At 38.9% G+C, this 15,615-nt stretch overlaps 1 protein-coding gene and 1 non-coding gene across 5 annotated transcripts in view; both read left to right on the top strand.

Annotated features, from left to right (window-relative positions):
- VPS13B (vacuolar protein sorting 13 homolog B) overlaps positions 1 to 15,615 on the top strand; it is a 787,290-nt gene that overhangs the window by 649,796 nt on the left and 121,879 nt on the right. The window lies entirely within an intron of this gene.
- LOC138446375 (small nucleolar RNA SNORA70) lies at positions 7,720 to 7,854 on the top strand. The gene has a single exon (XR_011259309.1). It is a non-coding gene; the product is annotated as a small nucleolar RNA SNORA70 (small nucleolar RNA).

Below are 15,615 nucleotides of genomic sequence, written 5' to 3'. Positions count from 1 at the left end.
ACACACACACACACACACACACACACACACACACACACACACACACACACACGTTTTGAATTTGGCCTTTAGCCAAAAGAATTTTTTTTTTTTTGATACTTAAACTATTAGGCCATAATATTCAGTTGAGGTACAGTACAGTCCTGTGGTTGAGGATATGTAGTTGGGAAAAAATTATAGTTCATTCCATTCAAGGAAATGCAGACCAACTCTCAGTTCCTCAGACCTATGCCAGATTGTACTTTTTAGAGAATCTGTAATCCTGTGTTTTTCCTTCAGGAGTAAAATCATTCCGATGGTCTTTGGAATTAGCAGTATTTGCACATCGAGAATTACAAATGAAAATCAAAATCTTTAAAATATTGTTAAACTGTATAACATATGACAGAAATGTTTATGCTGTTTAACCCTGCAAGTAAGCTGTTCTTTGTCTTATATGGAAACATTTCTAAAATTACTACCATTTATTTTAATTGCTTACTGAATTTTTAAGAAGTGGTTGTATTGGGGAATATAAAAGAATTTGTTCTTTGTGGTTTTTTACTTTTTTGAGAGTGACGTGTTCCAAAAATCCTTCTTTCCCTTGGGCAGCAGGGTCGGAGGAAGAGGATCCTGTAGGGAACACCCAAGAAGGCGCTTGGTCGTTCTGTGTGGATGGAAAAACTGTTCTGTGGGCACAGCTTGTTGCTGGGTTGTTATTGTTTTTCTTTTTAATCCCACCCATACTGTTTGTTCATTTTCTGTTTTACATTTTTTTCTTTCCATGAATCTCAAGAGAAAAATTTGTCCCATAAAGTATGTGATGTACCCCTAAGCAACAAATTAGGTGTCTGTGGCTTTTATTCTAGTCTATGATGTGTTATGAATGTAACTAAATTGTCTAAAAAGCATTCCCCAAACTCATCTTTTCCACATTGCATTCTTTCTACATGATGATTCGCTTAACAGGACATAGGTCACCACCAAATAACGGTGGTCAGTACAGCCAGAAATTCTATCTGCAGATTTATGAAGAAAGAGCCAGTCATTCCAGCCCAGGAAATTTGCCTCTCCGTAGATTTTCTGAGATGATTTTGCAAGACTTAGAAAATTATAGATAACTATGAGAGCCTTCTTTGTTCCCTTAGCCACCTGAAACCTGAAAACAAACCAGCTGAACAGAGCTGTGGTTTGATATGTTCAGTTGGTATGTAAATGACATATTTTCTAACACCCTGTAGCTGTTCTTAATGGTAAATCGGAAAAGTATAAAGTTAAGAGTGATTGGCACTGAACTACTGTAAGTCATCATTTCAGGCAAATTTGACATGACATGAAATAAGGAAAGAATCACAGTCAGTGTCAAAGCCAGTCATGTTTCCTTGTAAGGGTATAAATCACCTGTGTGCCTGATCGCTTTCCTTTTGCATGTATGTCACTTTGGGACTGTAGTTTTGAGGTGGCCATTGCCCCAGGAAGCTGTACAGTTTGCTCATTTTTGCTGCATCAGATTTGAACATATATTTGAAATTCCAAATAGTCTTATGTGTTGTGAACAAAATTCAACTGTATACCTAATGATAAAAAAAGAATTAATGCTTGCTGATTTTCAAGTTTATAGTTAAATCTTACCCATTTAAAAAAAATGATTTCTGCCAGTGACCTGTCATCTCTTGTCAACTAGATTTTATGTATGTTTGAAATATGACAGTGCACATTTTGTTTAATGATATGTGTTTTGTATTCAGTCATAATATAATATTTCCCAGGTACAGAAGACTTTAAATGGAATCCTGAAAAGATGAAATATATCTTGTATATATGTGAATTTTTATTATTTTTATATTTATAGTGACCTTTTATACATTGTTCATTTCTTGACCTCCAGGGGGTATACTCTCTCTCCATCCAGGATGGGAACATTGCCCTTCTTTAGGACACCTTGGACCTGTTTTTATTACTGACTCCTTCCTTCACATTGGGCTTCTTGAGGGCATTTATATGATGTTTATCTTTGCTCTCCAGTGCCTAACGTAGTACTTAGTAAAAGTTGACTGTGACTGAGTGAAAGCTTAAAATGAAATAGAGTAAGCTTAGCTTAATGTATTGAGACAGTCTCCTGAAGGTAGTTGCCAAAGTAAGGCCCTGCCTGCATATTTGTTGTAGTCTGGGCTCTATATGCTGTTGTCGTGATTGGTTTGGTAGATCTGTAAAGCCTGCTGAATGAGCAGGCTGGAGACAAGGAGACCCTTGTAATATTTCTGCTAAGAGGATTGAACAGAGTATAGAAGCCGGTGAAAGTGTTAGTCACTCATTCATGTCCAACTCTTTGCAACCCCATGGACTGTAGACTGCCAGGCTCTGTCCATGGAATTCTCCAGATAAGAAGACTGAAATGGGGAGCCTATCCCTTCTCCAGGGGAACTTCCGAACCCAGGGATCGAACCCAGGTCTTCCGAATTGCAGGCAGATTCTTTACAGCCTAAGCCTGCACAGAGGAGTCAGGGATTTGCAGAGGTACACAAGCTGGAGTTGTATGTACACAGATATACACAGATAACTACAAGAAAAAGTACTGTTGTTAAGTGCCAGTAAGAAGAGTTTAAGTTGTGTGTCTTTGGGGAATTCTGAAGAGAAATCACTTCTTACTTTGATTATTAGAGAAGAGTTATTTGTTTGTTTTGTTTCTCTAGAAAAAAGACAAAAAGTTTTTAAAGATGAATGAGATTTCAAAAAGCACTGATGGAGACAAACTAATGACAGCTAAGGTGATATGTAGTATAAACGTAGGAGGTTAGGATGAGGAGAGAGGAAAGGGCCAGAATTGGGGCATAATTCTTTAGGAATGTTAATGGAATTTGTGCAGAGTTTCATTTTTACCACATTGAGATTTCTTTCCTTAGAACATTTAATCCAGAATACCAGAGCTCAACCAAGGTTACTGTTTTGAAAACTGTATTGTACAGCCTGCCCTTTATTCAGGGCTTGATTATATACAGGCTTGTTTTTTTTTAATTCTTTATACTTTTTCTTCTTTTTTCTTCCGGCTATCTGCCTACAAATAATTCTTCTTCCCATCCTACCTCCATGCAGAGTTAAAATCTCGAGTCACTCTTGAATATTTATTAGCAGTTCTATAAAAGATCTGGTGAAAAGATAGCATGGAGTTATGGACTTATGCTTTGAGAAGATAAACTCTCCCATGGATAAATAGTTAAACCACATTAATTTGGACTGTAAAGATTGGTTAAAATTTACCAGGAAAGTATGGAGTAATTCTGTGAAAAATTTTTTTTCTTAATCATACTGTAAATCATTTCTGGCAATACCAGGTACTTAACTATTTATGTATTACTTGTTTGTAAGTTCCGTGAAGTCACGAACCACATCTCTCTCTCTTTTTGGCCAGTTGATCCCTGACTTCCCCTTAATATAGAAACAATACATGTTTGGTGAGTAAATTAAGAATCAATCAGTTCAGTTCAGTCACTCACTCATGTCCGACTCTTTGCGACCCCATGAACCACAGCACACGAGACCTCCCTGTCCATCACCAACTCCCGGAGTTCACTCAAACTCACTTCCATTTTGTCAGTGATGCCATCCAACCATCTCATCCTCTGTCATCCCCTTCTCCTCCTGCCCTCAATCTTTCCCAGCATCAGAGTCTTTTCCAGTGAGTCAGCTCTCCACATCAGGTGGCCAAAGTATTGGAGTTTCAGCTTCAGCATCAGTCCTTCCAATGAACACTCAGGACTGATCTCCTTTAGGATGGACTGGTTGGATCTCCTTACAGTCCAAGGGACTCTCAAGAGTCTTCTCCAACACCACAATTCAAAAGTATCTATTCTTTGGCACTCAGCTTTCTTTATAGTCCAGCTCTCACACCCATACATGACCACTGGAAAAACTATAGCCTTGACTAGATGGACCTTTGTTGGCAAAGTAATGTCTCTGCTTTTGAATATGATGTCTAGGTTGATCATAACTTTCCTTCCAAGGAGTAAGTGTCTTAATTTCATGGCCCCAGTCACCATCTGCAGTGATTGTGGAGCCCCAAAAAATAAAGTCTGTCACTGTTTCCACTGTTCCCCATCTATTTCCCATGAAGTGATGGGACCGGATGCCATGATCTTTGTTTTCTGAATGTTGAGCTTTAAGCCAGCTTTTTCACTCTCCACTTTCACTTTCATCAAGAGGCTTTTTAGTTCCTCTTCACTTTCTGCCATAAGGGTGGTGTCATCTGCATACCTGAGGTTATTGAGATTTCTTCTGGCAGTCTTGATTCCAGCTGGTGCTTCTTCCAGCCCAGCGTTTCTCATGATATACTCTGCATATAAGTTAAATAAGCAGGGTGACAATATACAGCCTTGACGTACTCCTTTTTCTATTTTTTGGAAAAATAGAAACTAGTCCGTTGTTCCATGTCGTTCTAACTGTTGCTTCCTGACCTGCATACAGGTTTCTCAAAGAGGCAGGTCAGGTGGTCTGGTATTCCCATCTCTTTCAGAATTTTCCACAGTTTATTGTGATCCATACCGTCAAAGGCTTTGGCATAGTCAATAAAGCAGAAGTAGATGTTTTTCTGGAATTCTCTTGCTTTTTCGACGATCCATTGGATGTTGGCAATTTGATCTCTAGTTCCTCTGCCTTTTCTAAAATTAAGAATGCTTATAAGCTAATTAATCTCACTTTTACACATCCATTTAAATATATGCATGATATGTGTGGTACATGTGAAACTGTATACTAAATAAAGTATGTGAGTGAGTGAGTGAAAGTTGTTCAGTCCTTTGAAAGTTGCAAAAAGTCACTGACTCTTTGCGACTCCATGGACTGTAGCCTGCCAGGCTCCTCTGTCCATGGAATTCTTGAGGCCAGGATACTGGAGTGGGTAGCTGTTCCTTGTCCAGATCTTCCCAACCCAGGGATCAAACCCAGGTCTCCCACATTGCAGGCAGATTCTTTACTGTCTGAGCCAAAAATACTGGAGCGGGTAGTCAATCCCTTCTCTAGGGGATCTTCTTGACCCAGGAATTGAACATCGGTCCCTTGTATTGCAGATGGAGTTTTTACCAGCTGAGCTACCAGGGAAGCCCTAAATAAACTATAAATATAGTCAGAAATTGTGAAGGTTTTGAGCTCTACCCCCATTTGCAAGTTAACAGCTTAGCCTGCCAGAGTCTCTTGGATGCTTATAGAACATACGGGAGTGCTGGATCAGAGATGAAGGACAGTTTATTACCTACAACAGTATGTCTGCGTATGTGCCAGCTCTCCAAGCCTCTGTTCCCATAAGGGTGATCAAGAGAGCCAGGTGATGCTTAAACACATAGTCAGTTACATTACAAGACTGGAACCTTGAACTTGGGGAAACTGAGTCTTTTGAAATGGGAGATTAGCATGCCTGCCCTTTGTAGAGAGACACTGTCTCTGTCTTCCATAGCTGTTTGCTATGCATATGAACTTGAAAAGAAATCTTGAGCAAAGATAATGCCTTTTTTCTAAGATACGTGGGAATGTGATAGACCTATGGAGGAGTATTTCCTAAGAGACATATACTCTTAAAGGGCCTCTATGAGGGCAACACTTTTCATCTAATCAAGGAATCAACAAACTACAGCCTGCCCATCAAATGCGGCCTACCACCTGATTTTGTAAATAAAAATTTATTGGAACACAGACATACTTATTTAGATATTATTTACATACTGCAATGTTGTTCAGTTGCTAAATCATACCTGACTCTTTGCAACCCCATGGACTGCAGCACACCAGGCCTCCCTGCCATCACCAATTCCCAGAGCTTGCTCAAACTCATGTCCATAGAGTCATTGATGTCATCCAACCATCTCATCCTCTTTCATCCCCTTCTCCTTCTGCCTGCAATCACGGTCTTTTCCAGTGAGTTTGCTCTTCGCATCAGGTGGCCAAAGTACTGGAGTTTCTGCTTCAATATCAGTCCTTCCAATGAATATTCAGGGTTGGTTTCCTTTAGGATTGACTTATTTGATCTCCTTGCTGTCCAGAGTCTTCTCCAGCACCACAATTTGAAAGCATCAATTCTTTGGTGCTCATCTTTTTTATGGTATCCGTACATGACTATCGGAAAAACCATAATTTTGATTGTACAGATCTCTGTCAGCAAAGTGATGTCTCTACTTTTTAATAGGCTGTCTAGGTTGGTCATAGCTTTTCTTCCAAGGAGCAAGCATCTTTTAATTTCATGGCTGCAGTCACTGTCTGCAATAATTTTGGAACCCAAGAAAAGGAAGTCGGTCAGAGTTTCCTTTCTTCCCCCATCTATTTGCCATGAAGTGATGCGATCCTACTAGTTTTTTGAATTTTGAGTTTTAAGCCAACTTTTTCACTCTTCTTTCACCTTCATCAAGAGGCTCTTTAGTTCCTCTTTGCTTTCTGCCATTAGAGTGGTATCATCTGCATATCTGAGGTTATTGATACTTCTCCCGGAAATCTTGATGCCAGCTTGTGATTCATCCAGCCCCACATTTCACATGATGTACTCTACATATAAGTTAAATAAGCAGGGTGACAGTATACAGCCTTGACCTACTCCTTTCCCAATTTTAAACCAGTCTGTTGTTCTTTATCTGGTTCTAACTCTTGCTTATTGACCTACATACAGGCTTCTCAAGAAGCAGGTAAGGTGGTCTGTTATTCCCGTTTCTTTAAGAATTTTTCACAGTTTGTCGTGATCCACCTGCTGCAGTAGGCAGTCAAGTAGTTGCAACACAGAACATACAATGCAGAAAGCCTCCAGTGTTTGCCATCATCTGTTTAGCCTTTTATAGAACAGTTTTGTTGACCTTTTGATCTAAACGTTTAACTTTATGACAAGCCTTCATAAGACATTTCAGGCTTGTTTTTGGTTCTAAACTATTTGCTTTTTTTTTCAGTTATTCTGTGATCCCAATTGACTTCTTCCCAATTATTAAGATTATTGTCTCTGTTGGAAAAGGAAATGGCAACCCAGTCCAGTATTCTTGCTGAGAAAATCCCACAGACAAAGCAGCCTGGTGGCCTGTAGTTCATGAGGTTGCAAAGAGTCAGACATGACTGAATGAGCACACTCTGCACTATAGTTTTTCTTATTACAAAGGGCTGTTAAGAGCAATTATCAATAGTTACTGTATTCTTAACTTTTAGTTTTAAAAACAGTCTTATAGCAGAGTATCACCGTACAGGTTTGTAAGCATTGCTTATTTGTCAGGTTGCATACTTTTGAACCTCTGACACAACCGGGTGACTAACATATGGGAATTAGTGTAAAGAAGTAAATGAGCTCCCTGGGTTCTAGAATCCTACACTCCCAGCTCTGTACCTTTTGATTGAGAACCTTAGCAAGTTGTTCAACCCTTCATTTTCCTCATCTGTAAAATGGGTATACTCTTCTAACTTAATTACCATTCAGATTGAATCAAATAATGAAAATCTTGGCACACAGTATACACTTTAAAATATAAACTCTCTTCCTAAAATGTAAAGTAAAAAATCAAGTCCTATATTTATATATCACTTTAGAATTTTAAAGAGCTAGAGTAGTCTTATTCTTCATTCCTCCTTATTCCAGATCTTCCGAATTTGTTACCAGTAAGATTATTGAGGCTCAGATTAGTTATGTTACTTCAACTCAAGGTGACAGAACTAGTTTGCAACCAAATTTAGGTTAGACATAAGTCCCCATGAGTCTAGCTAGTCTGTTTCTTGGTTCTCTGTTCTTTACAGCCAATTAAGCTGACTGTGCTCTTTTCCCCATGGGGGCCCAGTGTGCAATGGCAGCAAACAGGAGCCTCCTTGGTAGTGTATGCAACCTGTTGCCTGTATGTGTTGCCCTAAGGGACCTTGGAAACAACTCTTTCTAGTGGGCACTCATGACTGGCCTGCTGTCCCCAGTCTATCCCTGGGTTGGGAAGATCCCCTGGAGAAGGAAATGGCAACCCACTCCAGTACCCTTGCCTGGAAAATCTCATGGACAAAGGAGCCTGGTAGGCTGTACAGTCCATGGGGTCGCAAAGACTCGGATACGACTGAGAAACCACTTTCAGAAGGTCAGAGTCCCAATTAATGTTTTTTATAATAGACCATGTACATTTGACTATTCCATACAGTGAGTGAAGTACCTGAACAATTAGAGCTGAGACTAGAACACAATAGTGAGTTTACAGTTTGTAGCCTCATTAAAAGAAAACCATAAAACAGTAAATTTGCCCTTGGTCCAACCTTAGTTTTGACTCAGAAGTTCTTAATATATTTTTATTATTTGTCTTTGTGGAAAATATTTTATTGAAAAATGTCATATTACACACCTGCATTTGCTTGAAACTTGGTAGCTTGATAAATTGATAAGATAACTGGGTCATATGTTAAGTTTTTTGAAAAACCAACCCAAACATAGATCCTAATAAAAGAATGTTACACATTTCCTTTTAAAGGCTAAAAAAGTATTTCTCAGGACTCTTAAATTACCATATTCTGATACCAAGGGAAAATAAAATCTGGACTGAGAGTCTTGTTTGTACTTAGAGGGTTTTCCGGACAGGAAGGTAGTCTTGATGCAATGCAGTAAGCCAGAATACCAGTGGGGCATTACAGGTGAAAAATCTGCAGCTGTACCCCTTCACCACAATGTATTACAACTGTATGCTGGAATATTTCCTGTACAGAAATGGGGTTTGGTTAACTTTGTTTCCCAAGAGTAGATCACATTAAAATGTTATAAAATCATGATTTCCTGCATTTGAATACTTGTGGTTTCTCAACTGGTTCCAATATTTTAAGGTTTTCTTTTTTTGGGAGTATGACTTCTATTAGTTGAAAATGTATAGAAGCTTTTCTTTTCCTTCTTCAAAATCAGCTAAATAGCAGATACATATAAAAACTGGTATTATAAGCTAAAAAATTTTTATATTACATATGTATTTGTATTTTATGTCATTATTAAATGGTAGGTTTATATGTTGAAGTAGAAGCACAAAAAACTGACATACCATTATCAGGATACATTTTATGTGTAACTCAATTTTATTTTAATTAACTATTGAAAAGTATCTCTACTCAGGTGCTTTTGATTTGTGTAATGTATATGTTTCTCTTCTATGAATAATCGATTGTAGAGTGTTCTTCATGTTTAAAAGGACAGTTAAGTCCAGTAATAATCATAAATAGAAATCACTTCAGTATTTATAGAGGCAAGGCTGGTTTTTTCGCTTGCTACGGTTTTAATGTTTATATGGCTATTTATTTATCCTAATTTCTATAATAATATGTTCAGTTCAGTTCAGTTGCTCAGTTGTGTCCGACCCTTTGCGACCCCATGAATCGCAGCATGCCAGGCCTCCCTGTCCATCACCATCTCCCGGAGTTCACTCAGACTCACGTCCATCAAGTCCGTGATGCCATCCAGCCATCTCATCCTCTGTCGTCCCCTTCTCCTCCTGCCCCCAATCCCTCCCACCATCAGGGTCTTTTCCAGTGAGTCAACTCTTCGCATGAGGTGGCCAAAGTACTGGAGCTTCAGCTTTAGCATCATTCCTTCCAAAGAAATCCCAAGGTTGATCTCCTTCAGAATGGACTGGTTGGATCTCAGATGTCCATTTATCCTAATTTCTATAATATATAAAAGTTATTCTAATTTATGTAATAATACAATGTTTTATACATTGTCTCTTTCAATCACCCATCAATCCACTTTTTTTTTTTCTTTTTCCCTTTTTTTTGGTTCTGGTTCAATCCACTGTTTTATGCTTTGGCCTCTCATTCTCTGTTTTAACTGTCCACTTACCTATACTCTAGTCATCAATTTAAAACTCTTTAATCTCTCTGCCCCTAATTTTTCTAGTGCATCCACACTGGGGAATATATTTGGTCTTATCACCAAATATATTGACCTTGTGATAAATGTAGTGTATCCTTTTACTTGCTTAGTGAGATAAGATAACTTTCTGTTAAAAAATAAGGGTTTCACAACAATTAACTGTTTCAAAAGTTATCAACCAGGAATGTTCCAGTTTGAAAAGCCCTTTTCCCACCCAGGGGTGTAGGTCAGAAAGAAAGTAATGCTCAAAATTCTCCAAGCCAGGCTTCAGCAATATGTGAACCATGAACTACCAGATGTTCAAGGTGGTTTTAGAAAAGGCAGAGGAGCCAGAGATCAAATTGCCAACATCCACTGGATCATGGAAAAAGCAAGAGAGTTCCAGAAAAACATCTATTTCTGCTTTCTTGACTATGCCAAAGCCTTTGACTGTGTGGATCACAATAAACTGTGGAAAATTCTGAAAGAGATGGGAATGCCAGACCACCTGACCTGCCTCTTGAGAAACCTATATGCAGGTCAGGAAGCAACAGTTAGAACTGGACATGGAACAACAGACTGGCTCCAAATAGGAAAAGGAGTATGTCAAGGCTGCATATTGTCACCTTGCTTATTCAACTTCTATGCAGAGTATATCATGAGAAACGCTGGGTTGGAAGAAGCACAAGCTGGAATCAAGCTTGCTAGGAAAAATATCAGTAACCTCAGATGACACCACCCTTATGGCAGAAGTGAAGAGGAACTTAAAAGCCTCTTGATAAAAGTGAAAGAGGAGAGTGAAAAAGTTGGCTTAAAGTTCAACATTCAGAAAAAGAAGATCATGGCATCTGGTCCCATCACTCCATGTCAAGCAGATGGGAAAACAGTGGAAACAGTGGCTGACTTTATTTTTGGGGGCTCCAAAATCACTGCAGATAGTGATTGCAGCCATAAAATTAAAAGACGCTTACTCCTTGGAAGGAAAGTTATGACCAACCTAGACATCATATTCAAAAGCAGAGACATTACTTTGCCAACAAAGGTCCGTCTAGTCAAGGCTGTGGTTTTTCCAGTGGTCATGTATGGATGTGAGAGTTGGACTGTGAAGAAAGCTGAGTGCCGAAGAATGGATGTTTTTGAGCTGTGGTGTTGGAGAAGACTCTTGCGAGTCCCTTGGACTGCAACGAGTTCCAAACAGTCCATCCTAAAGGAGATCAGGCCTGGGTGTTCATTGGAAGGACTGATGCTGAAGCTGAAACTCCAATACTTTGGCTACCTCATGCGATGAGTTGACTCATTGGAAAAGACAGATGGTGGGAGGGATTTGGGGCAGGAGGAGAAGAGGACAACCGAGGATGAGATGTCTGGTTGGCATCACCGACTCGATGGATGTGAGTCTGAGTGAACTCTAGGAGTTGGTGATGGACAGGGAGGCCTGGCGTGCTGCGATTCATGGGGTCGCAAAGAGTTGGACACGACTGAGCAACTGAACTGAACTGATACTTGAGGCAGTAGATAACAGAAAACTTGTAAGCTAAACAAAAGGCTTAACAGAAAGAACCGGGGGATGAGATGTCCACACAGACTTCAAAAGTTCCAGCAGATTCCTGGGAAACTAGGAGGATTTGTCTAAGCCCAGGTTTATGCACTTAACCCAGGCTCTGCACATGCCAAGAATGACCTAAGAAGGCCTGTGCTCTCACCTCTGGATGCCCTTAAGGCTCTGTATAAGCAGGAAGGGAAGATCATGGCAGAGTTGAAAGCATACCTTAACAGGCACACAGAACCACTTGGAAGAGACTAGATGTGGTTATTGTTTCCAGGCCTTTAAGGAAGTCTCTGTCTAATCACTAACTGATCATTAAGCTCATCAAGTAGAGATTTCAGTGGCCACATGACAAACAGACTTTTTAGAATTAATTCATAAATGTTAGTAACAACAACAACAAAATAAGTACAAATAATGACAAGCCCTGGAGGAAGAGAATCTGATTTCCACAGTTGCCATTATTTATTAAGAATATAATAATAGTAAAATAGTTAATAATATTCATTGATATAATAAAATTTTCTATCATTTAAAATGCCCAGTTTCCAACAAAGAAGTATGCACTCTGCAAAGAAACAAGAAAGTATGCCCCGTATACAGAGGAAGAAAGCAACCAGTAGTAACTGTCCCTCAGACACCCAGATGTCGTCCTTACTAGACAGAGACTTGAACTGTCTATTTTGAGCATGTTCAAAAAAGCCTAAAGAAAGCCTTGTATAAAGGACTAAAGAGAAATATGAGAATGATGTCTCCCCAAATAGAAAGTATCAATTTTAAAAGAAAAGATAGAAATTATAAAGAAAAAAAACGAAATCCCAGAGTTGAAAAGTGTAAGTGAAATTAAAAATTTGCTGGAGGTGCTCAATAACAGATTTGAACAGGTAGAAGAAAGAAGGAGTAAGTTTAAAGATAAGTCCACTGAGATGATGAGTGTAGAGAACAGAAAGAAAAAAGGATGAAAACAAATGACCAGAGCCTTAGAGACTGTGGAATGCCATCAAGTTTATCAATATGTGCATCATGGGAGGCCTGGAAGGAAAGGAGAGAAAGGAGAATAAAGACAGTTTGAAAATCTAATGGCCAAACACTTCCCAGATTTAATTTAAAACATCAGTCTGCACATCCAGGAAGTTTAGTGAACTTAGACAAAACTCAAAGATTTCTGTACCAAACAAACCTTGACTGCAACTGGAGAGAAGTGACTTATCACATATAAGGGATCTCACTAAGAGTAACAGCTGATTTCTCATCAGCAACCATGGAGACCAGAGGAAGAGAGAGAACATATTCAAAGTGCTGAAAGCAAAAGGCTGCTAAAGAGAAAATGATTGCCAAGTTAAGTGACTATAAACAGTGGGATAAATTGTAAGGGCCAAGATGTATTCTGCGTTCAGATTTCTTTCTAAGAATCCACTGTAAAGAAACTGCAACTGGAAATTGTAAATGATTCACTATAGGGCTGTTTTTCTTCTTTAACCTAAAGGTAGTTAGTTTAAAGAGCAAAGGATTTATAGGCAAAAGGTCTGCCACTTACTAAGTGTGTAACCTTGAACATATTACCTAACTTCTCTAAGCTACAGTTCACTTACCTGTAAAATGGGAATAATGTATTCCTCGCTAAGATAATATACAAAAAGAAAAAACTTTGTAAATTGTAAAAGATTATTTTTCTACCACAGCTTCCATCAGTATTTTTGTTACTGGGGCTTCCCTGGTAGCATAGACAATAAAGAATCTGCCCACAATGCGGGAGACCTAAGTTTGATCCCTGTGTTGGGAAGATCCCCTGGAGAAGGAAATGGCAACCTACTCCAGTATTCTTACCTGGAAAATTCTATGAACGGAGGAGCCTGGAGGGCTGCATTCCATTGGGTCACAGAATTGGGCATGACTGAGCAACTAACATACAACCAAAATCATGAGTAATGATGGGAAAAGCAAACTGTTTTAGCCCTACTATGCTTTCCTGTTAATTGATATCCCAGGAAATCTGGATATGTGGTGGAAGGAATGACAAAGATGGTATCCTCTGTTGTAACCAAGCCTTAGTAACTTACTCCTGAATGGCAGCTCCAGCTTTGTGCTCACTAACCAGCCCTACACAGTCAGCTAAGCTCTCTATCTTGTCATAAGATAATGGAGAGGACAGTTGAATCAGACTGATAGATTATTTCACTTGCTAATACTACCATCTCTTTAATATGTACATAATTACAGGGAATGCACTTCCTCTGTATCCTTTTCTTAGGTTGATTGGTGGCACTGAGTGGGCAAAGGGGCAATGAATGGGTCCAGCTTTAGCAACCCCTGGACAAAGAATTCAGAACTGTTTATCTATGAGGACAGATGGGCAGTTGCTACCCTGCTAATAGTCTTGGCAGTACTATTAACTAATAAAAAACAAATTAAGTGCCAAAATATTCTTTGTACCAAAAATATTTTTAAATGGCCAACACACATGCAAATCTTCCCAAGTTAGCCATCAAATGGAAACAAATTGTGGAATCATATTTTAAATGCAAGAATACATGTGCTTTTACCAACTGGCAGATATACAACCTAAAATATATTTCTATGCAAAGACCACATATGCTTACAGTACAGTTTATCATGTATGGCTGGCTAATTTTTTAGGTTCTGTCAAATAATGGATAGGAAAACAAAATGTAATAAAAAAATATATAATCTTGACAGTCATTTGAAATGTACCATGTGTTACATGTGCAATGTTTTCCAGTGCAACCAATTTACTCGTTCCCACTTCCCATGACTCAGTACTAGATATTTAGGCTCTCTAAATTATTTTTTGGCAACCAAACATTCTTGGAATAGTCATCTTTCCTTCAAGTTATTCAGTGCAAGCATTAATAATAAATCCTCAGTTTTGATATGTAACTAAAGATCATTCACATCATCTCTTTCAAAGCTAAAAGCACAAAATAAAGCTATTTTAAATAGATCACACAAAACAGACCACAGATTTATTCCTGAGAATAGTTGTTGTTTAGTCACTAAGTTGTGTCCAACTTTTCTGCAACCCTATGGACTGTATACTTTCCAGGCTCCTCTGTCCATGGGAGTTTCCAGGCAAGAATATAAGAGTGGGTTGCCATTTCCTTCTCCAGGAGATCTTCTCAACCCAGGGATCGAATCCTCCTCTCCTGCATTGGCAGGCAGGTTCTTCACCCCTGAGCCACCAGGGAATAATTGCTGCCATATGAAGCACAGTGTGACCCACATTAGATTTTTTGTTTAATTATGTTACTTCCAACCTGGAGATTAGCAATGTCTGCTTCCAGCTGAATGGTAAAGGAAGATTAGTAAGCAAATGAAAAGGTTGGTAAAATTGAATGTGATCACAAAATAATTTGAAGGGAGAGCTCAATATGTAAAACAAGACCTTTTTAGAGTAGAAAACTGTAAACAAAAAAAGATTGTTGTTTTTTCAGCACCTATCTTCATTTGTAAATTTTTAAATTATTTATTGAGCATATACCATGTGCAGACTCTGTGCCATGAGTTTATTGGAGAAATAGCTACCAGGCCTCAGGAAGGAGCAATAAGCTACTCCTGAAGTCATAACCATTGTCCCTGCCTCCTAAATGAGATATCAGTTCAAACTCATGCCTCACTTCTCTCTGTCCTACTCACTCCCTGAACTGAGATTTCTCCCCTGCTTGTCTGGATTCTTGTCAAGAAGCCCTTAGAAGAAATAGAGTAGCCATCATAGTCAACAAAAGAGTCCGAAATGCAGTACTTGGATGCACTCTCAAAAACAACAGAATGATCTCTGTTCTTTTCCAAGGCAAACCATTCAATATCACAGTAATCCAAGTCTATGCTCCAAGCAGTAATGCTGAAGAAGCTGAAGTTGAACAGTTCTATGAAGACCTACAAGACCTTCAAGATTTAACACCCCCAAAAGATGTCCTTTTTGTTACAGGGTACTGGAATGCAAAAGTAGGAAGTGAAGAACCACCTGGAGTAACAGGCAAATTTGGCCTTGGAGTACAGAATGAGGCAGGGCAAAATAGATTCTGCCAAGGGACACACTGGTCATAGCAAACCCCTCTTCCAAAAACATAAGAGAAGACTCTACACATGGACATCACCAGATGGCCAACACCGAAATCAGATTAATTATATTCTTTGCAGCCAAAGATAGAGAAACTCTATACAGTCAGCAAAAACAAGACTGGGAGCTGACTGTGAAACAGATCATGGATTCCTTATTGCCAAATTCAGACTTAAATTGAAGAAAGTAGGGAAAACC

This window comes from Ovis canadensis, chromosome 9 (genome assembly GCF_042477335.2).
Source record: "Ovis canadensis isolate MfBH-ARS-UI-01 breed Bighorn chromosome 9, ARS-UI_OviCan_v2, whole genome shotgun sequence".
NCBI classification, from domain to species: domain Eukaryota; kingdom Metazoa; phylum Chordata; class Mammalia; order Artiodactyla; family Bovidae; genus Ovis; species Ovis canadensis.
The sequence above is the reverse complement of the archived record's forward strand: the minus strand, read 5'-3'. Positions and strand labels throughout refer to the sequence as shown.